The sequence below is a fragment of the Cherax quadricarinatus genome, chromosome 72 (assembly GCF_038502225.1).
Source record: "Cherax quadricarinatus isolate ZL_2023a chromosome 72, ASM3850222v1, whole genome shotgun sequence".
Classification (NCBI taxonomy): Eukaryota; Metazoa; Arthropoda; class Malacostraca; order Decapoda; family Parastacidae; genus Cherax; species Cherax quadricarinatus.
Genome location: NC_091363.1, coordinates 22752759 through 22779030, shown reverse-complemented (window position 1 = coordinate 22779030; position 26272 = coordinate 22752759). Strand labels below are relative to the sequence as shown.

General features: G+C 40.8%; 1 long non-coding RNA gene across 1 annotated transcript in view; it reads left to right on the top strand.

The window, feature by feature from the left end:
* LOC138854884 (uncharacterized) overlaps positions 1-24571 on the top strand; it is a 51604-nt gene extending 27033 nt beyond the window's left edge. The window contains exon 2 of the long non-coding RNA XR_011394027.1: positions 22460-24571. This is a non-coding gene — a long non-coding RNA (uncharacterized lncRNA). The remainder of the gene's footprint in view (positions 1-22459) is intronic.
* Positions 24572-26272: the final 1701 nt, after the last annotated feature.

Genomic DNA, 26272 nt, shown 5'->3' with positions numbered 1-26272 from the left:
GTGTGATGATTGATATATTGGAATGAAGAGAATTGAGTAATGCTGTGAGGTCATCATAATGTTTGCTCAAGGATCTGACATTGTAGTTAAAGATGGTTATGTTTTTGTTTGCACTGAGTAATGTCTTTGCTTGGTCTGCTGTGTAGTAATTAGTTACCTTGAAATGGAGCTTAAAATAGGGGAAATGTTTGATTTTTGCCGATGTTCAAAAGTAAATAAATGATGTCATTGTCCAATAAATGTCCAACTAGCCATTCTAATATGCAGTCATGAATGGGTTGACATGATTTATACAATTATTGGAATATTGCAGTAGTCTACATAACAGTAAATCTCCTTTTTTTTGTTTGAATAAAAATTCAAAATAGAAAGCAAGAGTAATATCAGAGGGGCCTGGAGACATAACTGATGAACAGAGAAAATGTTATTTTAGAGCCAGGAATGTCTACATAGTTCTTTTTGGACCCTATTTTGAAATTGGCATATTTTTTAATTTGCGTGAAATTAGCCAAATTGCAAATTTCTGACCACGTTATTGAGTAGTTGAAATCAGTAAATGGGCAGTTTCTTGTACTCAATCGATAGAACAAATGGAGTTCTAAAGAAACAGCTATGAGTTTGGTCGATTGAAACAGTGGAATTAGCCAAAAATAGGGCTCAAAGTGGGCGAAATCGCCGAGGTCGCTAACTTCGCAAGAGCGTAATTCTGTAAGTTTTCCATCAAAGTTCGTTCTTTTGGTGTCATTACCATCGGGAAAAGATTCTGTATCATTTCATTTCATTTTTTTTTTTTTTTTTCGAAAATTTTTTGACACCAGGAGACACCTCAGTATTTGGGGTTTCGATAGTCAAGGGGTTAAGTGTGATAGTGGTGGTGGCAGAAGCCTCCACCTCCACCACCATGGCTTCTCTCAATGGCCCTTAAACCCAACAACACTTACACCATTTACTCCTCTCATACATTATGACATATTTTATTCATTCTAAAGTATATATCATGGTTTCTATGTTACTAATATTGTTTATAATGTCATATTAGATGAATTGTGATAGATAAATAAGCCATAGAGATACTAGCGTCATATTGAAGCTTAATAAACTTGCCTTCCTCTTGCCTCTGTGTCTGCCATACACCAACAAGTCAATAAAGGTGTGATGTTAAATGTTCATTTATCCATTTTATTAGTGCTTTATGTTTATTTGTCATTGTTTTCTGTGTGTATATTTATATTTAATCTTCAAAAAAAATATTTTTTGTTAATACTTTTGGCTGTCTGAAACGGATTATTGGATTTCCATTACAGTGGACCCCTGCCTTACGATCAGCTCCCAACTTGAACAATTATGTACGTGTATTTTTGCAAGTGATTTTGTATGTGTGTTTTGGGGGTCTGAAATGGACTAATCTAATTTACAATATTTCTTATGGGAACAAATTCGTTCGGTAACTGCACCCAAACAGACTTCTGGAATGAATTAATATCGTAAGTCGGGGGTCCATTGTATTTCTTATGGGGAAAATTAATTCGACTAAAGGCTAGCTCTCTGGAACGGATTAAAGGCATTAGCTGAGGGTCCACTGTACCTAGGATAACCCAAAAAAGTCAGCCAGTGACTTAATTCCATTGAGATCCCCATTACTTACCGCTAGTGCTCCCTCGCCTAGAATATTGCTCAGTGCTGATGGCCCCGTTCAAGGCTGGGGAAATATCGGAGCTGGAACAAATACAGTGGACCCCCGCATACCGATGGCATCACATAGCGATTAATCCGCATACCGCTTGCTTTAATCGCCAAAATTTTGCCTCGCATACCGCTTAAAAACCCGCTCACCGATTTTCGTCCGAGACGCGTCCAATGTGCGGCCTGAGCCACGCTCACATGTTCCGCCGGTGGCATTGTTTACCAGCCAGCCTCCGCGGTAACATCCAAGCGTACAATTGGAATATTTCGTATTATTACAGTGTTTTCGGTGCTTTTTCTGGAAAATAAGTGACCATGGGCCCCAAGAAAGCTTCTAGTGCCAACCCTACAGCAATAAGGGTGAGAATTACAATAGAGATGAAGAAAAAGATCATTGATAAGTATGAAAGTGGAGTGCGTGTCTCCGAGCTGGCCAGGTTGTATAATAAACCCCAATCAACCATCGCTACTATTGGTGGTACAGCTGCTGCTGCTGCTGCACTGTCAGCTGCTGCTGCTGCTGTAGCATCGTCTGCTGCTGCTGTAACATCGTCTGTTGCTGCTGTAGCATCGTCTGTTGCTGTTGTACCACCGTCAGCTGCTGCTGCTGCTGCTGTAGCATCGTCTGCTGCTGCTGTAGCATCGTCTGCTGCTGCTGTAACATCGTCTGTTGCTGCTGTAGCATCGTCTGTTGCTGTTGTACCACCGTCAGCTGCTGCTGCTGCTGTAGCATCGTCTGCTGCTGCTGTAACATCGTCTGTTGCTGCTGTAGCATCGTCTGTTGCTGCTGTACCACCGTCAGCTGCTGCTGCTGCTGCTGTAGCATCGTCTGCTGCTGCTGTAACATCATCTGTTGCTGCTGTAGCATCGTCTGCTGCTGCTGTAGCATCGTCTGTTGCTGCTGTACCACCGTCAGCTGCTGCTGTAGCACCGTTGTTGGTGTGGCTTATTGAGAATACCAAGAAACAATTAACCCCAGAGGATTTGCCACCCAGGATAACCCAAAAAAGTCAGTGTCATCAAAGACTGTCTAACTTATTTCCATTGGGGTCCTTAATCTTGTCTCCCAGGATGCAACCCACACAAGTCGACTAACACCCAGGTGAACAGGGAAAAATGCCTGGAACTAGTGCTCATATTGGTGAATTTAAAGCCAGCAAAGGTTGGTTTGAGAGATTTAAGAATCGTAGTGGCATACACAGTGTGATAAGGCCTGTTCTGGAAGAAAATGCCAAACAGGACCTACAGTACTCAGGAGGAAAAGGCACTCCCAGGACACAGTGTCTCATCAGTCATTGCTGCATCTTCAATAAAGGTAAGTGTCATTTATTCTTCATTTAGTAGACTAGTACATGCACAATATATACTGTGCATGTACTACTCTACTATTGTGCATGTATCCTTCTCTTTGTGTGTGGGAAAATGTATATTTCATGTGGTAAAAAATTTTTTTTTTCATACTTTTGGGTGTCTTGCACGGATTAATTTTATTTCCATTATTTCTTATGGGGAAAATTCATTCACATACCGATTATTTCGCATAACAATTACCCCTCTTGCACGGATTAAAATCGTTATGCGGGGGTCCACTGTACAGAGATCGTTTATGGCTCACATTGAGCCAGTAAAGCACCTAAACTACTGGGAACGCCTGCAAGTCTTGAACATGTACTCATTGGAGTGGAGGAGAGAGAGAGGTACATGATAATATATACCTGGAAGGTACTCAAGAGCTTGGTCCCAAATCTGCACACTGCCTTAACAACATACTGGAGTGAGAGAGATGGGAGGAAGTGTAAAATAAACCCAGTGAGGAGCAGGTGTGCGGTGGAGACAATAAGGGGACACTGTATCAACATCTGGGGTCCCAGCCTCTTTAACACCTTACCAGAAGATATCAGAAACACTGCTGGAACAAGTGTAGAAGCCTTCAAGAGGAAACTGGACAAGTATCTTCACCTGGTGCCAGATCAACCATGCTGTGATGGATATGTGGGGCAGCCAGCCTCCAGCAGCAACAGCATAAATGAGAAGACAGAACTGGAGAGTATGTAAACAAACAGGCAAACATGTCTGGTTTTGGTTTATACATGTTCATTCCCATGTTTGCGAAGCTTGTACCATAATACAGACACATTGTGTATGAGTTGGTAAAGTAGAATAAATAAAGAACAACACTCCTATTCTCATGTAGCACACCATTTTTAGAAGGAATAGTGCTGAGTGAAGGCATATGGAAGGAATAATTTTTTAGTTACCCCCCAGTAATACTATTGTGTACACATTTTCTTTGGTGTTGAGCTCTGGAAAATGTTTTTCTTTCCAACAAGATGACTGGATAAACATCTCACATTTGTTAATTTATTTTACTGTGGGGTGTATTTATCATGTTTGTTACGTAGCATGTTTGTTACATAATTCTGAAAAATTATCATAGATGAATTAATGAAAATGTGTGTATTAATGTAACATACGACATTTAATGCACCTCAGAGTGATTATTGTTATTGTGGCATCTTCAAGACTAATAAGACACTCGGTGTTTTTAATGTGCACCTGCATGCCAGCACAGTGTGTAAGTTTATTTAGGTATGGGTACACACAAGTATAATTATCAGAGTACAGAGTAACCTTGGCTTAGGAGTTTAATCCATTCTGTGACCTTGCTCGTATCCCGATATGCTCGTTTGCCGAGTCAATTTTCCTCATTTAAATTAATTGAAATGTCATTAATCTGTTTCAGCAGAATTCCTGCTCTCAGGAGGCAGGACAGAATATACTTGAATATGATGCTAATATCAACTCTATAGCTTATTTATCTATCACAATTCATCTAATATAACATAAACAATATAAATAACATGGAAACCTGATATATACTCTATTTTTATTTTTTTTTTTTTATTATCACACCGGCCGATTCCCACCAAGGCAGGGTGGCCCGAAAAAGAAAAACTTTCACCATCATTCACTCCATCACTGTCTTGCCAGAAGGGTGCTTTACACTACAGTTTTTAAACTGCAACATTAACACCCCTCCTTCAGAGTGCAGGCACTGTACTTCCCATCTCCAGGACTCAAGTCCGGCCTGCCGGTTTCCCTGAATCCCTTCATAAATGTTACTTTGCTCACACTCCAACAGCACGTCAAGTATTAAAAACCATTTGTCTCCATTCACTCCTATCAAACACGCTCAAGCATGCCTGCTGGAAGTCCAAGCCCCTCGCACACAAAACCTCCTTTACCCCCTCCCTCCAACCCTTCCTAGGCCGACCCCTACCCCGCCTTCCTTCCACTACAGACTGATACACTCTTGAAGTCATTCTGTTTCGCTCCATTCTCTCTACATGTCCGAACCACCTCAACAACCCTTCCTCAGCCCTCTGGACAACAGTTTTGGTAATCCCGCACCTCCTCCTAACTTCCAAACTACGAATTCTCTGCATTATATTCACACCACACATTGCCCTCAGACATGACATCTCCACTGCCTCCAGCCTTCTCCTCGCTGCAACATTCATCACCCACGCTTCACACCCATATAAGAGCGTTGGTAAAACTATACTCTCATACATTCCCCTCTTTGCCTCCAAGGACAAAGTTCTTTGTCTCCACAGACTCCTAAGTGCACCACTCACTCTTTTTCCCTCATCAATTCTATGATTCACCTCATCTTTCATAGACCCATCCGCTGACACGTCCACTCCCAAATATCTGAATACGTTCACCTCCTCCATACTCTCTCCCTCCAATCTGATATTCAATCTTTCATCACCTAATCTTTTTGTTATCCTCATAACCTTACTCTTTCCTGTATTCACCTTTAATTTTCTTCTTTTGCACACCCTACCAAATTCATCCACCAATCTCTGCAACTTCTCTTCAGAATCTCCCAAGAGCACAGTGTCATCAGCAAAGAGCAGCTGTGACAACTCCCACTTTGTGTGTGATTCTTTATCTTTTAACTCCACGCCTCTTGCCAAGACCCTCGCATTTACTTCTCTTACAACCCCATCTATAAATATATTAAACAACCACGGTGACATCACACATCCTTGTCTAAGGCCTACTTTTACTGGGAAAAAATTTCCCTCTTTCCTACATACTCTAACTTGAGCCTCACTATCCTCGTAAAAACTCTTCACTGCTTTCAGTAACCTACCTCCTACACCATACACTTGCAACATCTGCCACATTGCCCCCCTATCCACCCTGTCATACGCCTTTTCCAAATCCATAAATGCCACAAAGACCTCTTTAGCCTTATCTAAATACTGTTCACTTATATGTTTCACTGTAAACACCTGGTCCACACACCCCCTACCTTTCCTAAAGCCTCCTTGTTCATCTGCTATCCTATTCTCCGTCTTACTCTTAATTCTTTCAATTATAACTCTACCATACACTTTACCAGGTACACTCAACAGACTTATCCCCCTATAATTTTTGCACTCTCTTTTATCCCCTTTGCCTTTATACAAAGGAACTATGCATGCTCTCTGCCAATCCCTAGGTACCTTACCCTCTTCCATACATTTATTAAACAATTGCACCAACCACTCCAAAACTATATCCCCACCTGCTTTTAACATTTCTATCTTTATCCCATCAATCCCGGCTGCCTTACCCCCTTTCATTTTACCTACTGCCTCACGAACTTCCCCCACACTCACAACTGGCTCTTCCTCACTCCTACAAGATGTTATTCCTCCTTGCCCTATACACGAAATCACAGCTTCCCTATCTTCATCAACATTTAACAATTCCTCAAAATATTCCTTCCATCTTCCCAATACCTCTAACTCTCCATTTAATAACTCTCCTCTCCTATTTTTAACTGACAAATCCATTTGTTCTCTAGGCTTTCTTAACTTGTTAATCTCACTCCAAAACTTTTTCTTATTTTCAACAAAATTTGTTGATAACATCTCACCCACTCTCTCATTTGCTCTCTTTTTACATTGCTTCACCACTCTCTTAACCTCTCTCTTTTTCTCCATATACTCTTCCCTCCTTGCATCACTTCTACTTTGTAAAAACTTCTCATATGCTAACTTTTTCTCCCTTACTACTCTCTTTACATCATCATTCCACCAATCGCTCCTCTTCCCTCCTGCACCCACTTTCCTGTAACCACAAACTTCTGCTGAACACTCTAACACTACATTTTTAAACCTACCCCATACCTCTTCGACCCCATTGCCTATGCTCTCATTAGCCCATCTATCCTCCAATAGCTGTTTATATCTTACCCTAACTGCCTCCTCTTTTAGTTTATAAACCTTCACCTCTCTCTTCCCTGATGCTTCTATTCTCCTTGTATCCCATCTACCTTTTACTCTCAGTGTAGCTACAACTAGAAAGTGATCTGATATATCTGTGGCCCCTCTATAAACATGTACATCCTGAAGTCTACTCAACAGTCTTTTATCTACCAATACATAATCCAACAAACTACTGTCATTTCGCCCTACATCATATCGTGTATACTTATTTATCCTCTTTTTCTTAAAATATGTATTACCTATAACTAAACCCCTTTCTATACAAAGTTCAATCAAAGGGCTCCCATTATCATTTACACCTGGCACCCCAAACTTACCTACCACACCCTCTCTAAAAGTTACTCTAGAATGAATAAAATACAGTGGACCCCCGCATAACGATCACCTCTGAATGCGACCAATTATGTAAGTGTATTTATGTAAGTGCGTTTGTATGTGTATGTTTGGGGGTCTGAAATGGACTAATCTACTTCTCAATATTCCTTATGGGAAAAAATTCGGTCAGTACTGGCACCTGAACATACTACTAGAATGAAAAAAGTTCGTTAACCGGGGGTCCACTGTACTATGTCATTGTGACAAGTGGTGGCAGCCATTCCCTACCTCAAGCGGCTACCTTGTTGTGGGTCAGTGGGGGAGACCTCCCACCATCCTCTGCCATCCTCTGACACTCTCGACACCACCATCCCAGCTTTCATGGATGTGTGTTCAGTTCCACTCCTCTCCTACAAGCTGGCTGTGTTTGTGAATTGTGTTTTGATCTTTTAATTACCATAGCTTGTATCTGCCAAGCAATCATGAAACCCACTAGGCATACCATTGTTGCTGAAAGTGGCAAGAACAGGTATAAGCATTTAAGTCTTAGAATTAATGAAGAAAACAGATATTAGACAAGATAACCTGTGGCCGTAATGAAGCATCACTTTGTGCACATAAAATGAGGTACAGTAGACAGTCATTTAGCTCGGTAGTTACGTTCCTGAAAATGCTGTGTTAGGTAAAAAATCATGTGAGATGAACTTAAGAACTTATGGGAAAAATAGGGTTATGTTCCTGGTAGCCCCCAAAAAGCCAAACTTTTTTGGGGCCTTCACATCTTACAAAAATACTACTGAATATGTAGTTTTAGTTCATTGTTGTGATATATTATGTTTTTTACTGTTTGAGACTACAAATTTAACAGAAATAATAGTACTTCATACCTTAAATTGTGGGTGCTGGTATTTGTGAATGATTGTGAAAAGAGTGGAGAGTTGTGCTGTGGCCCTACTGGGCTGAGATGGATGGTAGAGGGTCTGGTACTGAAGTCGATGGTTGTACTAGAGTGGTTCTGGTGGCCTGGTGGTTAAAGCTCTCGCTTCACTCGGCGAGGGCCTGGGTTCAATTCTCAGCCAGAGTAGAAACATTGGGCATGCTTCTTTACACCTGTTGTATATGTTCCCCATCAGTAAAATGGGTACCTGGGTGTTAGTCGACTGGTGTGGGTCGCATCCTGGAACTCTGACCTAATTTGCCCAAAATGTTAAGCATAATGAGGGGCTTTCTATATAGTAGTGTCATTGATGTCAGCTAGGCCTTTATATCATGTACATATACTTGTAGTAAATAAAAGATGTATTATTACAGTGGTGCCTCAATAATCGTAGGGCTCGAGAGTCGTAGATTTCAGAAATCATAGCGATAGTTTTGTATAAACATTGGCTCGCTAATCGTAGATTGACTCGCGAATAGTAGTTCGTCCGGGACAGGTACACACAGCCCCGAGCCGCCTCACACTCCATTCCCAGCCAGTGTGCCATTGTTTATCAGTGAGTGAGGATGATCCCACGAGTTCATACAATACATTTCATAATATTCCATTCGTTTTAGTGTTTGCAACTGCTAATTAAGTCACCATGGCTCCAAAGAAAGCTTCTAGTGCCAGCCCTTCGATAAAGAATGTGAGAAACACGTATAATTTAAGAAAAATTTTGTAGAGAAATATGAAGGTGGTGGTGGTAGAGTGGAAGCAGTTGTGATAGTGGTTGATGGTGGTAGAGGGTGGTAGTGATGGTGGTAGAGGGTGTCTTTTTCATTGATTCAGCAATTCTACCAATTCCTCCAATGTTGTTGGAGTTATATAGGGCTACAGAAAACACCGGCGCCTCAGCTGCTGGTTCACCACCATTATGGACAGCTTGAACGAACGAAAGTTCAGGTAAGATCCCAAATGGGATGAGTGGGAAAGACGGGACAGATGAAGAATAGTGCTGGAGAGGAGTGTTCTTAGTCATAGAAATTGAGCCAGGGCTTAACCCAGCAGCGAAGGCGATTGTGGGACAGATATTGGGGAGAGAAATTCAGGCTCTTCTGTTGGGACTCTGGTGGGGTGAGCAGGGAGGACGGCACAGGCGAAGATTAGCGCTAGAGAGGAGTGTAGAATTGAGCCATGTCTTAACCCTAAAGCTAAGGCGAACGTGGGTCAGAGAATGGTTCCTGTCAGAGAAGGTACCCATCACAGAATCCAAGGTTATTTGTAAATAGGGTTAGGAGCAGGATCATGCAAGAAGTAGAAAAGGTTGTGTTGGTTTGTGGGTCTGCGAATGTCTTCATCAAGGAGATAGGTCCAGTAGTCATGTCGTGTCTCAAGTTAGTTTGTCTGTCACCGAGTCTCTTCCAGTACAGATTCAGCGCAGGGATGTCTAATTGGGCATGGAGAGACTCGCTTGTGGCAAAGTCCTCCCATCTGATATCAAGCACCCAGCGCAGTGCCTTGTTCTGGACACACTGCAGTTTAAGTAAGTTTGTTTTTGCTGCAAGGGAGAGAGGGCTAGAGGAGAGTAAGTTATCAGAGGATGTATTAGGGATTTGTAGGTGTAGTTTGGTGCATTGAGAGGCATGTTTCAGCTTGTAGAGGCCCGCAAGGGCCTTACTAGCTATTGCATGCCTTGAGTGAATGTGTCCGTGTAAATGAAGGTAGTCAAGATTAACGCCAAGGACAGTGACAGATTGTGTGATGGGGATATAAGTGTGGGTGTCAGCTGTTCTGAGCTCGACAGATAATGGAGAGATCACGTTTCCTGTAGTTAAAATATGTAATGCTGGATTTAGCTGCATTGGTTTTGATACTCCATTTTTGTTCCCAGATGGCTATCCTGCCGACCTCATTTTGTGTTTTGTGTGTGAGTGTATCTATATTGGCATGAGTGATAAGTTGTGTAATGTCGTCTGCATAAGCTAGTGTGATGGAGTTGTGGTATACAGATGTTGGAATGTCGTTAGTGTATAAAATGTAGAGGGTAGGGGAGACGACAGATCCCTGGGGTATGCCAGCATTTAGTGTGAAGTAGTCAAAGTAACAGCCTTAGAATTTGACTCTCATGGTACGGCCGTCTAGGAAGTTGCAGAGAAGTTTACGAGTAGCGAGAGGCAGGTTAAAGTTAGTGCAGAGTTTGTACTTGAGCCCTTCATGCCAGACTGTGTCAAAAGCTTTCTCAATGTCTTTTGCAACCAGGGCTGTCCTGTTTCTTCGTTTTGTGTTTATGTGGATGTAGTTGAGAATGTTAATGGCATCCTTTGTGGAGCTGCGTGTTCTGAAGCCAAACTGGTCATCAGAATGTAGAGAATTGTGTTCCAGGTATCTGCGAAGGCGATGGTTGATGAGTTTTTCAAAGAGTTTTCCTAAAGTTTTGAGGAGGCTGATAGGGTGATAGTTTCTAGGATCAGAGTGGTCTTTTTTGGGTTTATTAAGGAGAATAGCAGTAGCAGCTTTGACGAGGGAAGGGAAGTATCCAGAGGCAAGGGAGGCATTGAGGAGGTTAGTGTAGGCAGTAATAATAGTCAGGAAGGTGCTTTAGGATAATATGGTTTAGGCCAGAGGCACCAGGAGCCTTGGGAGGAAGGTGTCTGAGGAGAGTTTTAATGTCTGTGTTGGTGAAAGGAGTGTAGAGTTCTTGGGAGGAGGTAAGAGAGTCCAGATGGATGTGGCTATCTGGTGTTGTTTCTTGTGTGTGTGCGCAGTGTTCCAGTGTTCTATGTTCTGAATGTGTTGTATAACGCTAGGGTGAGGTGAGTGAGGGTGGAAGATGTTCTCCCAGATGTGTTTGAAGATGTTAGTAGCAGCCTGTGGGTTTGAGATGTGTGTGTTGTTGTGGGTGATGTGTTTGAATTTGTTGGTGGGAGTAGTGCCTCTGATTTTTTTGATAAAGTTCCAGAAGGCTTTAGTGTTTTTAATACGCTGTTTGTCCGCTTGTTGTATAAGTTGTGACCAGTGATTGTTGTGGTCTTGGTCTAGGCTGTGTAGAATGTTGTTTCTAAGGTAAGAGAGATCTAATCGGACTTGATTAAATTGATGTGTGTTGTAGAGGAAGCGGTTGTGGTAGCAGATAATTAGTCTTCTTGTTCTGAGTGAAGGTTTGAAGGAATAACAAATGTGACTTTTCTTTGGTATTGGGGTGTTGGCTGCTTGTGTAATGGTGTCCTGGATAAGATCAAGTTGAGTGTCAATGTCAGAGCTAGGTTTGTTGTTGTAGTCATAGGTGAGGTTAGTATTATCTGTGTTGTTTGAAAGCATCCCAATCAGCGTTCTTGTAGGAGAAGGAAGGTGTGGCTGGGATGAGGATAGGGTTGGAGGAGATGAAATGGAGAGCTGGCTCGGTTTGCTAGAATGATGTCTGGTTTGCTTTGGCCTGTGTGGTTGTAGGTGTTGAAGTCTGGGCTGAGATGAATTTGGTGTTTATGGTTTGTGAAGTTGAGTAATTGGTGACCAAGTTGGTTGTTACTGGTGTGATGAAAGGTGGTCTGTTTGGCATTCGTGTCAGCTAGTAGGTATGTTGGTGTGTTGGTGTAGTTGAAGACTAAGGAAAGGTCGTGTATGTTGAGAATAGTGCTTGGGTGAGCATAGGTGGTGAAAAAGATAAAGGGGCCAAGGTGGGTGTGTATTCTGTCTACAAGACAGTGTTGGTGAATAAAAGGGATTGGGAGAAATTCGTGTTTTATGTTGGATTTGACAAGGATGGCAACCCCATTGTGGGGATCATAGGGGGACTGTAGTGCAGTATAACCATAATGGCGGATACGTTGAGGGGCTTTGAGGCAGGTGCTGTTTAGCAAAATAATATCTGTCCTCTCTGCTTCAAGGAGCTCGGCCAGTAGGTGTCTAATTGTAAAGTAAGAATGTACGTTGAACTGAATCACTTTAAACATGATTTAATGGTTTTGTCATAGCAAAGTTAATGTCGGGGGAGGAGTTTGGATTAAAGCCCGTGATAGTGGTGCCATCAGTGGATGTGTGTTTGTAAGTATTACGGGCCCTTTCCTGGACGGGGAGGAAGAGATGGATCTGTTTTTATGTTCTTTTGTCTGTCTATCAGAAGTTGGGGCAGGTTTAGGTTTGAGTGGATTTTGTCTGGAGGTGAAGTTGGGCCTGGATGAAGTTTTGGTTGTGGTGGAGGAGTGGGCGAAGGTAGATGCAGAGGAAGTGGAAGCTTTGGTAGGGGATGAGGAGGTGGGTAAGGAGGTGGGGGGAGGGGTGGTCATTGCAGCAGCAGTAGGGTTGTTGGTGGGAGGGGTAGAAGTAGTGAAAAGGGGTAAGGGAGGAGGAGAGGTGGTGGGTGTAGGAAGTGGGGGGGTGGGAGAGAGGGAGGAGTTAGAGGTTGTAGGGGGTTTAGAAGAGAAGCAAGAAGGATGGATGATTAGAGATGGAAGATTGTTAGCAGACAAGATTAGGTTAAGGACATGTGAGTAGTTTGATTGGTAAGCTTGAGAGATTACCATCACAGAGTGGGTAGCAGTGGCAAGTTGACAGTTTTGTAGTCTAGTGTGGGTGTAGGCATAGATGGAGAGGTGTTTGTAGTCTTTGTGTTGGTGTTTGATGTGTGTAGGGTAGAAGAGGTAGACCAAGTGTGTGGGTAGGCCCAGGCATTGGGGTGGAGGAGGGTGGTTTGGTAGGGGAGGGAGGTACTGGGATGGGGTTGGGGAGGGAGGGAGGTTGGCTTGCTCTGAGGGAGGAGAGAATGTCTTTTCTAGAGGGGCAGAAATTTGCAACTGCAGTGTGTGACCTGCCGCAGTTAGAACATTTAAGGGGGAGGTTGCAAGTATTCCAGAAGTGGCCAGTTGCTGAACACCTGGAGCAGACTTGTGTAGATGTACGTGTGTTTTTGCCATGGCCGAATTTGTAGCATTTAAGACATTGTGTGATTGGGTGGAAGTTCGGAGTGAAGAGAGTGTTTGGAGGAATGCGGATGATCTTGGCAAGGATTCCTTGATTGAAGAGTGTAGAGTGTAGAGTGTAGAGGCGTCAGAAGGAGTTGAACAGCGTATTTTGAGGATGGTAGAGTTTTCAGGTCTGTAAATATCGTCAACAGAGACTTTCTTAGTACTAATGTCTTTGATTAAGTCTTCTTTGTCTGTGTCATAGGCAGGCTGAGGGACTGACAACCTCAAATCTACGACCTCAAGGGTGATGGACTGATTACATCGTCTTCACCTCTCAACTGCTCCCGCCTACTTTCTGTACTCGACTGAAGAAGCCTACTGTGTAGGCGAAACGTTTCGGAATAAAGTTGCCTAAATGTTGCCTATGTGTTTTATTTACCAACTTGTCAGTATTGTATAGCATTTGATAATCAATAAGCTACCATGCAAGTCCGACTCGAATCCAACCCCTCTCACTCATGTTTTTATCCAACCTAAATTTGAAACTACTCAAGCCATAGCTTTTAGAACATAAGAAAGGAGGAACACTGCAATAGGCCTGTTGGCCCATACTAGGCCGGTCCTTCACAAATCCAACCCACTAACAGCATAACTGCTATACCCAAGCAATAAGCTTTGATAAACCTATTTACTCATATGCATGACCGATTCAAACCAACCCCTCTCCCTCATGTATTTTTCCAACCTAAATTTGAAACTACCCAATGTTTTAGCTTTAACCCTTTGACTGTTTCAGGCCCCTCTCTGAAACTGTCATTCTATGTCGCCAGATATTCGAAAAAAAAACTATTTTTTCTTATGAAAATGTTAGGAATATTTTTACTAGTGTTTTAAGCCTAAAAAAAAATTTTTGCCATCAGTACTTAACGAGATATAGAGCCGCAAAGTTTGCAGAAATTGACGTGCGTACGGCAACAGCGGCGACTGCCGCCCACCCGGTATTCTTTTATTTACTCTAATTCAAAGGTTTCTTGCATTTTTCAATATTTTTCTTTTCCATGTAACTTATGTGGCCTGTGAGACCAATGTAAGGTGCATTGTTCAAATATACACTTATTATTTACAACACAATAACAGAACAAACTTTATCACTATTAGTTTGTGTATACACTTTGTTTACACAAACAAACAATACAAAACAATGTTTATTACTATTGTTCCATAATATATATACATATGTACAGTCACTAACCACGTTCCTAGAACTGCTGCAGCTTGTGGAACTCTTTGAAACATGGGTATATGCAGAGGGGCACTTCACACTCCTCACACATAAAACGAGTGTCTCTGCGTGTTTGTGGGCGTTTTGTGGTATGCATACATACATAACACCTCTTCTGAGCATTTTTCTTGGCAGTAGTAGGAGGCAGTTGTATGGGGTAGTGATCACCAGGCCTCGTACGAGATGACGTCTGTGGGCGCTGGTCTATTGCAGGAGTTGCTCCTTGGTACTTTGCAATTATTTGTCTGATTACTGACAGGCAAAATTCACCATATTTTGGTGTTTTGTTGGTCTTCAACTTGTATATGTTATAAGCATTTAGCATAGAGATATCAACAAGATGGAAAAAAAGTTTGATATACCACTTATAACTCTTGCGTACACAGTCTGCAAACCCAATCTGCATGTCACATTTGTCCACTAAGCGCATATTGAGGTTGTAGTCCATGACAGCTGCAGGCTTTAGAATGGGTTCATTGGTCTCTCTGTTGTCCCTGCCACTGGGTACCATTTCGTTTGTGTGAACTGATGTCAACAATGTGACATCACGTTTGTCATGCCACCGAAATGCCATGATGTCATTGGCAGCAAAGGCTTGCACCTCACCTCTGCGAGTGCCAGCGTCGAACCTTGGCATATGTTTGCGATTACCACGCACTGTGCCACACGTCTGTCAAGTTCACTCGCAAGAAATCACTGAGTAAGGGGCTTGTGTACCAGTTATCAGTAAATAACATATGCCCCTTACCAAGATATGGTTCCATCATTGTTCGAACCACATCACCAGAGATACCCAATAACTTCATGGTATCTCTCAAAGTATTACTGCCAGTGTGCACAATAATATCTAAAACAAGACCACTTCTGCAATCACACAGTACAAATAGCTTTATACCAAAGCGTTTCCTCTTGCTTGGTATATATTGCTTGAATGAGTCTTTGAATAAAATCAAGGACTCATCAATAACAAGCTTCCTGAAGGGATAAAAATACATGCAGCACTTTTGTTTCAGGTACATAAACACATTTCTTATCTTATATAACCTGTCGCTTCTGTCAGGCCTGGTTTAGTCTGAAAAGTGTAACATACGTAACAGTATCAGGAAACGATTGACACCTATAATGTCACTAAAACCTGGAGTTGAAATCAGGCGATCTGTTGTCCAGTATGTGGTGACAGTGTGCTTATACACATGTGGCATAAGCATTATTGTGGCAAAAAACAGGTACATCTCTGCCACAGTTGTCTCCTTCCACTTGTGTAGCCGTGATTTTGGTGAGAGAATTGTATTTGCCATGGTGTAATCACAGTATGTATTTGTTTCCCTGACAATGATGTCCATCAGGGGTTCATCGAAAAATAACTCAAAGCAGTCCAGTTCACTGGCATTGTTCCCAAGTGGACAAGATGGCTTTATTCCACTTTGTGTTTCATCAAAGTCATGGGGACTGGGAACAAACTCGTCACCGTCCTGCCAATCCCAGATGCGGTCTGCTGGTGGGGTCTGGATATTGTACCGTGGTTGTGGCTGTGCAGGTTGTGGTGGTGCAGGTTGTGGCAGTGTGGGGTAGGGTGAGGCTGGTTGTTCTGCTGAGTCAGCCGCGTGGGTAGTAGCGTGGCCCGGTGATGGTGCCACATGGGCCGTGCCACCCTCACTATCACCACCACTGCCTCCTCCCTCACTGTCACCATTCATACCCATCGTTACAATATCGTCATCTTCACTATCTGGTCGTGGTGTAGGGCCATGGGATGTGCTCCCAGAGTTTCTCCTTCCCCTTGGAACAACATATGAAACACTACCAGACCGCATACTACGTCATACATACTGGCGCTTCACTGGGGAATATTCACTCTCACTGTCACTAGAACTGCTTTCAATGACCTTGAAATCACTATCACAATCACTATCACTATCACTGCTATCATCAGGGTGTTATACACGACCAAATAGTTTCCTCTTTCGTCCTGGTACAGGCGAACGTGAATGTGAACAAGCCGGCACAGCACCAGAGGTCGAAGGTTGTGGGTCATCTGGGTTTTCGTCACTATTTACGTTATCCTGGGCACTTTTTTCGGTAACACTCACTTGAAAACCCTTGAATTCACTGTCACTGACATTTTCATCGCTGTTAGAGCTATCACTTGGGAACAAAAGACCTCCAATCCGCCGAGGAGTGAGGAACTTCTTACCGAGAGGCATGGTGAAAATGGACTGACAACATGGAGTTCCCACAATGCACCGCTGGGTCCCAGATTTTTTTCACAGGGTGCACACCGACCACTGAGACCCATTCTCTCCCGTGTAGGCCTACCAGGCCTTTGGCGCTCGATTTGAAGCCGCTAGAATTTGTGCGTATAAATACGTCAAACATTGGCTCGTAAGACGTATTTATACGTTGGAAACAGTCAAAGGGTTAATCACCCTACTAGGCAGACCATTCCGCTCATCAACTACCCCTATTCCCAATGTTCATTTATACATTTTATTAGTGCTTTACATTTATTTGGCATTCTTTTCTGCATGTAAATCTATATTTAAGCTAGGTAAGTGACCCCTGAAGTGACCTAGAGTCCTTATGGAAGGGGATTCCCCTTCCAAACAATAACCTCTCTTCCCTCTCTCCTCCTCCCTGTCTTCCATTCATCAACAACCTTCAATAAAGGTAACTGTCATGTTGAATGTTCATTCTTTTGTGCATGTAAATCTATCTAAAAGGTAAAAAAAAAAATTGTTGATAATTCTGGGTGTCAGGAACGGATTAATTGTATTTACATTATTTCTTATGGGGAAAATCGATTCGAAAATCGTAGATTTCGACAATGATAGCGCCTCCAGGAACGGATTAAATACGAAAAACGAGGGACCACTTTATTATTATATTATTCAGTAAGTCAAGTCAGTCATTCAGTAAGTCAGTCACACAAACTCATGTTTACCTCTTTTTCTGTGTACAAAGTAACACTTCGTTACAGCCACAGGTTATCTCTTGTCTAATATCTTTGTTTCTTTGTTAATTCTAAGACTTAAGTGCTTATACCTCTTTGTGCCACTTTCAGCAACACTGGTATTGCTACTGGGTATCATAATAGTTTGGCAGATACAAGATATAGTAATGAAAATGTAACACAATTCACAAACACAGCTGCCTTGTAGTAGAGAAAGACTGGAGTGGACAAGTATGAATTACGAATGCTGGGATGGTGGGGTGGTGTTGGAGTGGTAGGGGATGGCGGGAGGGCTCCCCGGCTGCTCCACAACAAGGCGGCCACTTGAGCAGAAGAGATTTTTTTTTTCTTCCCACAAATTGAACCATGTTTAATTAATTATACGACGTGTTACATAAAATTGTGCCGCAATTCTTCAATTGTGCAATACCCAAATCGTGCCAAAGAAACTTGTGCTAAATGACGGTCTACTGTAAATATGAGTTTGTGACTGACTGACTGACTGACTTGATCGACTGAATGACTTAAAGTTAGACTTTTTCACTGAAGAGGACCCTGAAATGGTGTCTAGAGCAGCTGATGCATTACTGTCAGTTGTATAATGTACTGCAGGGTAAAATAGAACAGAAATCCATTACAGAATTTACGTACACTCCAGTACAACCATCGACTCCTGTACCAGAACCTTTACTATCCACCTCAGCCTTGATATGCACACAGCAATCACTCCATACAAAAGCAAAAGACTTGGCAGGCGATGCAACATACCCCCAGTGAAAAGTACGGGTGTCATTGGTACACTAAGAGAAAATGCAATAAATGTCCCGGGCCCAAGATTGTTCAACAGCCTCCCACCAGCAATAAGGGGCATTACAGGAAGACCCCTGGTTGTCTTCAAGAGGGAGCTGGACAGATACCTAAAGACTGTGCTGGATCAGCCGGGCTGTGGTTCGTACGTTGGATTGCGTGCGGCCAGCAGAAACAGCCTCGTTGATCAGGCTCTGATCCACCGGGAGGCCTGGTCGTGGACCGGAATGACCTCCAGGTAGACTCCAGGCAGCCCAGTATGGCCACAGCATAACTCTCCACTCTCTTCACAATCAACAAACACCAGCACCCACAATTTAATGTAAGAAATACTATTATTCCTGTTGCAGTTATAGTCTTAAGCAGTAAAAACAACATAATACATCACGACAATGAACTACAATTATATACACCTACCATCCGACTTAAGACCTGCTCGACTTACGACCACTCGACTTACGACTGTGTTTTTTATGCCAAATTTCTGGGAAATAAACAACTATTTGTGTTGTACACAGTGTTTATCCTAAACCTTACAGTATAAAATACAGTACTAACAACATAAAAAGTAAAGTAAAACATGAAATACCAAAATAAAACAATAAAATAGTCATTACAAAAATTTTTTTTGTTGATATTCAGTACAGTGGACCCCCGCATAGCGATATTAATCCGTGCAAGAGAGCTCATTGTTATGCGAAATTATCGTTATGCGAATGAATTTTCCCCATAAGAAATAATGGAAATGAAATTAATCCGTGCAAGACACCCCAAAGTATAAAAAAAAAACATTTTTACCACATGAAATATTAATTTTAATACACACAAACTGAAAAAGGCATGCACAATTACATGACACTTACTTTTATTGAAGATCTGGTGATGATTGATGGGATGGGAGGAGGAGAGAGTGTTAATGTTTAGAAGGGGAATCCCCTTCCATTAAGACTTGAGGTGTTGAGTCCTTTTCTGGGGTTACTTCCCTTCTTCTTTTAATGCCACTAGGACCAGCTTCAGAGTCACTGGAGTTCTGTCGCACAACAGATCTGTCCATAGTGGCCTGTACCTCTCATTCCTTTATGACTTCCCTAAAGTGTTTCACAACATTGTCAGTGTAATAGTCACCAGCACGGCTTGCAATAGCTGTGTGAGGGTGATTTTCATCCATAAAGGTTTGCACTTTCAGCCACATTACACAGATTTCCTTAATCTTTGTAGTAGGCAATTTCTTCAATTTCTCTCTCCCCTCCTTCGAACCAGTTTCCTCAGGTCTGGCCTCTTGCTGTTGAAAGTTGATCTATCAGCTCATCAGTGGTTAGTTCTTCATTGTCCTCCTCCACCAACTCTTCCACATCATCCCCACTAACCTCCAACCCCAAGGACTTTCCCAATGCCATAATGGATTCCTCAACTGGCATAGGATTCTCAGGGTTAGCCTCAAACCCTTCAAAATCCCTTTTGTCTACACATTCTGGCCACAGTTTCTTACAAGCAGAGTTCAAGGTCCTCTTAGTCACTCCCTCCCAAGCCTTACCTATAAGGTTTACACAATTGAGGATATTAAAGTCATCTCTCAAAAAGTCTCTTAGTCAGTTGAGTTTCTGAGGTCACTACAAAGCACCTTTCAAACAGAGCTTTTGTGTACAGTTTTTTGAAGTTTGCAATAACCTGCTGGTCCATGGGCTGCAGGAGAGGAGTGGTATTAGGAGGCAAAAACTTCACCTTAATGAATTTCATGTCCCCATAAAGTAGCTCTGCCACGTCTGTAGGATAACCAGGGGCATTGTCTAACACCAGGAGGCACTTAAGTTCTAATTTCTTTTCAGTTAGGTAATCTTTGACATTGGGGGCAAATGCATGGTGTAACCAGTCATAGAAAAAGTTCCTAGTGACCCATGCCTTACTGTTTGCCCTCCACAGCACACACAAATTAGCCTTGAGGACATTCTTTTGCCTGAACGGTCTGGGAGTTTGAGTGATACACTAATAAAGGCTTCACTTTGCAATCACCAGTAGCATTGGAACACATCAACAGAGTAAGCCTGTCTTTCATAGGCTTATGTCCTGAGAGTGCCTTTTCCTCCTGAGTAATGTACGTCCTGCTTGGCATTTTCTTCCAAAACAGGCCTGTTTCATCACAATTAAACACTTGTTCAGGTTTCAGTCCTTCACTGTCTATGTTCTCCTTGAATTCCTGCACATATTTTTCAGCTGCTTTGTGGTTCGAACTGGCAGCCTCACCATGCCTTATCACACTATGTATGCCACTACGCCTCTTAAATCTCTCAAACCAACCTTTGCTGGCCTTAAATTCACTCACATCATCACTAGTTGCAGGCATTTTTCTAATTAAATCGTCATGCAACTTCCTAGCCTTTTCACTTATGATCACTTGAGAGATGCTATCTCCTGCTATCTGTTTTTCATTTATCCACACCAATAAGAGTCTCTCAACATCTTCCATCACTTGCGATCTCTGTTTCGAAAACACAGTTAAACCTTTGGCAAGAACAGCTTCCTTGATTGCCTTTTTGTTGCCCACAATAGTAGCGATGGTTGATTGGGGTTTACTATACATGTACAACCTGGCCAGCTCGGAGACATGCACTCCACTTTCATACTTATCAATGATCTCTTATTTCATCTCTATAGTAATTCTCACCCTTATTCCTGTAGGGTTGGCACTAGAAGCTTTCTTGGGGCAGATAAAATCACCAGAAACACTGTAATAATACGAAATGTTCCGATTGTATGCTTGGATGTTACCGCGGTGGCTGGCTGGTAAACAATGCCACCGGCGGAACATGAGGCTGGCTAAGGGCGCACATTAGACGCGTCTCGCATTGAGCGGGTTTTTTAGCGGTATGCGAGGCAAAATCTTAGCGATAAAATGTAGCGGTATGCGGATTTAACGTTATGTAAGGCCAACGGTATGCGGGGGGTCCACTGTATTAAAGTTCGTCTTACGACCATTATGGCTTACGACCATTTCGACTTAAGACCGGTTTCTCGGAACCGAACTCGGTCGTAAGTCGGATGGTAAGTGTATTCACTTTTATTTTTGTAAGATACTCATTTGTACTTCATGTTGTAATTTGTTTACTGTAATTTTTACCACTGAATATATCATTGCTTTGTTAATCTTAAGTTAATTTTAAGCCTGGCCACAATGCTCTGCATACAAGGGGCTTTTGGCATGTACGCTCAAGCACTGTATTTCTTTTGTACAACTATGTATCATGTCCAAATAATAATAAATAAATAAAAAGATCTGGAGGTCTTAAAAAAAAAAGTTGTTTGAGGGGGAAGCTCACATCCTGAATTTTTGCTCGTATCCAGAAACAAAAAAAATCAAGCGAGCAACTGCTCATATCCTGAAAAAATTCGTATGGTGGGGCACTCATAAGTCTAGGTTCCACTGTATATATAAAACTTTAAAACGCTTGAAATTTTTAAAGTGTCCAGACATAATGGAGAGTCGTGCTCACAGAGAATGTAAACAAACCAGGTTGCCCACATTGACTGTATTAGGAAGTCAGGTGGGGGGAGCCGTATAGTTTGGGTTATAATTTGAAATGTCTGTATTAGTGGAATGCCGTAAGGTGAAACACCATAAAGTGGGGCCCTACTCTATCTTGCTTTCCAGAGCATCCAGTGTCAACATTGCTGCCTTATATCTCATTAGGTACAGACCCTAGAAATTTTTTTAATAAAATACTTTGAAAAATTTTTTTTTTTTTTTTTTTTTTTTCTTCCCAGAATATTTGGAGCACTAGGGAAGATGCATTGATCAACACCCTGACAATTAAACTGGTTAATATACTGTTTGTTATAAGAATAAGCTATTACAAATATTATTGAAAATATTAGTATCCATGCATCGAAAGATTTTAAGAGCTCAGAAATGTTTAATAAGAACTTCAGGAACACTGCAGAAGGCCTGCTGACCCATGTGAGGCAAGTCCAAGTTGCTTACTGGCTTATACCACTGACCCGACCTAGTCAGATCCAGGTCACATCCACTTAACCCTTAAACTGTCCAAACAGATCTACGTTCACATGTGTAGTGTTCCAAAAGTAGATCTACGTTTTTTTTTTTACATATTTTCAAATATAACAAAAATAAAAAAAGGAGATCAAAGTTGTTTTTACACGTCTTCAAATGTAAAAAAAAAAAGTGTTTTTTTACATTCAAATGTTGAAAAAAAACGTAGATCTACGTTTGGACAGTTTAAGGGTTAAGGAAGGAGCACGGCATCAGACCTAGCACAGGCTAGTCAGGTTCATATTAATTAAAGATCCCTTTTTTTTTTCCAGATTATCAGTACACAAGTAGAATTCGACTGGCATCAGCAAACCCAGGCATAAGAATAATTTCATGTATTGTACATCAGCACTGAGTTTATTAATGCAAATGACTGTCAGAAATAATACGTGTAGTGTCAAGAACTTGTAGTATGTAAATACTGAAGTTTGTAAGAGGTGTCACTGTGAGAAATTGTTTAGTGCCTAAAACTGAAACTCACTCAATCATCCTTATTACTTAGTCATTTTCAAGAATGTACAATGCCTGCTCTGAATATATCTTATTTACTTGTTTGAGTCTTGAACATTGTTCATGTTAATTTCTTTTGGTAATACAGACCCTAGTGAGTTTAACACTTCTTTTTGATTATAATAATTTTGCTAATACTGAATGCAAGAAAAAGAAAACATGTGTTTATGTACTTCACATGTACCAAACACTTTCAAAGTTTGTAACTTTGTTAGAAACATGACAGATGAGAATGCATAAGCAAGAGCATTTATAAGAATAATGAGAGCCTTCTCACAGAAATAAATTCTAACATGTTTTGCACAACTTGAAATTGAAAAGAAAAAATCTACTAATATCCAGATAACTATTGTTTTCGTAAGAGGAAAATATTAATATTTATGTTTCAAATCTTGTGAAAGCAAATGTTAAAAAATAATTTGAGTGTATATTAATAAGAAAAAGCAGTATCTATGTTCACTGTCTAAACAGTAATCTATAACACTTATCTAGTAATTGCGCATGGGATCATTTCCTGAATGGCTCAGTCTCAAACTAGAAATATCAGTGTTAACGTTTCAAAAACTGCTGAGGTAATGCAACTGAGAAATGGTAAAACAGAGAAATCATATAAGTGTTCAGTGTGTTTGAAAATAATATCAAACAAATCTAATTTAGTGAAACATATGAGAACTCACACTGGGCAGAAGCCCTATCAGTGTTTAGAGTGTCAAAAACATTTTTCAGATAAATCTACTCTAAGTAAGCACATGAGAATTCACACCGGAGAGAAACCTTATGAGTGTTCAGAGTGTCAGAAAGGTTTTTCACAAAAATATAATCTAGTCATACACATGAGGACCCACACAGGAGAGAAACCCCATCATTGTTCTGAGTGTTTGAAAGCCTTTACAAACAAATGTACTTTAGTGAAGCACTTGAGAACTCACACAGGGGAGAAACCATATAAATGTTCTGTATGTCTAAAAGTGTTTACAAGCAGTTCTAATTTAATGACACACACAAGAACTCATATAGATGATAAACCATACAAGTGTTTAGCATCCCAAAAACCCTTTTCCCATAAAAAGAATTTAGCACAATCAGACATGAAGCCAGATCAATGTTCAGAGTGTCTAACAGACCTTTCAGTAAAATCTGTCTTAGTGACACAAATGAGAACACACTCAGGAAATACATTATTTCAGCATTCAGAATGTCTACAATGTTTCTTGCAAAAAAGATAAATTTGTAGGACATATGAGGCTATTTCAGAATATAAATCATATAATTTGTAGAGTTTCTAAAATATTTTTCTTCAAAGTATATATTTTTCATTAAGAGCCTCTTGTATTTTATAATATGGCTTTAGTCGTAGGAACTGCATGTTACCTATGTGCTTCCCTTTCCTTGGATTAACCCTGAATAACCCTGTTTCTTTCACATTTGTCACTTGTTTGTCTGTGGTACACACTTGACCAACGCAGTAGTCAGGAGCAATAAGTTCGCAGGATTTTTTTTTTTTTTTTTTTTTGTAAAATGCACAACTTCCTATTTTTGCTGATTTTTTCAATATTATTTTTTTGAGGAGACTGATTCAAGTCAAATTATTTCTGTTAGGTAGCTAACTTCTGTAATACCTCTGATTCTTCTCAGAGTTGATAGATATTTGTAAGATTTTTACTGTAAGATGAGTGATTTCTCTAAAACTGTTAAGTGCTATTTAACCTTTATGGGTTTCAAACCATAAGAAATTAATTGTGAAATCTGTATTTTCCTAACTAACAGGAAAGAAACCAGCTCAGCTCTGTATATAAGTCATTAAAAAAATTAACATGTAACCTCTGCTTATTTATGTCTAGTTTTACAGTTTTCAATAAAAAACTGAAACAAAATACGTTTGTGTTTGTGTCTTCATTGTTGTTCAGGTAAGTTTACCTCGGATTTAGTACATACGACTGGATGTGGTTTGTGCTCAGTAGGCAAACAAACTAAATTGAGACGGCTAGTAACCTCTCCTTAGGTAATATTTTCGTAGTTAGACTAGTGCTTTAGGTGACAAACTCGCTTCTTATTTATTTTTTTGTTTAGAAACATTAAGATGTACCTTCTGCCTCATGTGAGTGCATTTCTATTTGCATCAATGTTATTAAGATATTTTCATATTCACCAGTTAACTTGTATTCTAAAACAGCATATAGTGATAAGGAATGCAGTTAAAAAGAATCAGTGGAAGAAACTTGGACAACCACATTCCTGCTTTACAGTAAGTTGATTCTGCCATCCATATTCAGTCAAAATTCTCCAAAAGATAAAACAGTACCTTTGAATCATTTGTAATCAAGCAAGCACTATTTATGTCAAAACCATACGAATCAGTTTTGTTTGCACTGAAATTACTGTGCATCATTACTATTTTCTCGTAGTTTTCTTTACATGGTCCTCAGACAAATAGAGAAATTAAAAGCTAACAGATCCCCAGACTCTGATGAACTGTTTGCGAGGGTGTTAAAGGAATGTGAAGAGGAACTTAGCATACCTATAGCTAATCTTTTCAATATATCACTACAAACTGGTACAGTGCCTGACAAGTGGAAAATGGCAAATGTAATACCTATTTACAAGGCAGGTGACAGGTCCTTGGCTTTGAACTATAGACCAATAAGCCTTACTTCCATAGTGGGAAAATTTATGGAATCAATAATTGCCGAAGCAATTGGTAGCCATCTCGAAAGGCATAAATTGATTAATGAATCTCGGCACAAAGGGGCGTTCCTGTCTTACGAATTTACTAACTTTCTTCACTAAGGTATTTGAGGAGGTAGATCATGGTATTGAATATGATATTGCGTATGTGGACTTCAGTAAAGTTTTCGATAGAGCTCCACATCAGAGGCTATTGAAGAAACTTAAGGCACACGGAATAGGACGAGAAATTTTTTCCTGGGTTGAGGCATGGTTGACGAATAGGCAGCAGAGTGTTTTCATAAATGGGGAGAAATCAGAATTGGGGGCACGTCAAAAGCGGTGTTCCACAGGGGTCAGTGTTGGGCCCCTTGTTGTTCACAATCTACGTAAACGACATATATGAAGGAATAAATAGCGACATAAGCAAATTTGCTGATGACACCAAATTAGGCCATCCAGTTCATTCTAACGAAGACATTAGAGCACTCCAGGATGATTTGAATAGACTGATGCAGTTGTCGGAGAAGTGGCAGATGCGGTTTAATATAGACAAATGCAAAGTTCTAAATGTTGGACAGGAAAATAACCATGCCACATATAAACTAAATAATGTAGATCTTAACCCTTTCAGATTCGAGAGGCCCTCTCCGAAACTTATTCTCAGTGTTGAAAATTTTTCAGAAAAAAAACAAAATTATTTATTCTTATGAAAAGATAGAGAATCTTTTCCTGATCATAATGATACCAAAAGTATGAAATTTGATTGAAAACTTAGGGAATTATGCTCTCACAAATTTAGCAGTCTAGACGATGTTTACACATCGGTGATTTCACCCACTTTGAGCCCTATTTTTGTCCAATTCCAGTGTACTAGCCAACAAAAATCATAACTATTTCACTAGAACTTC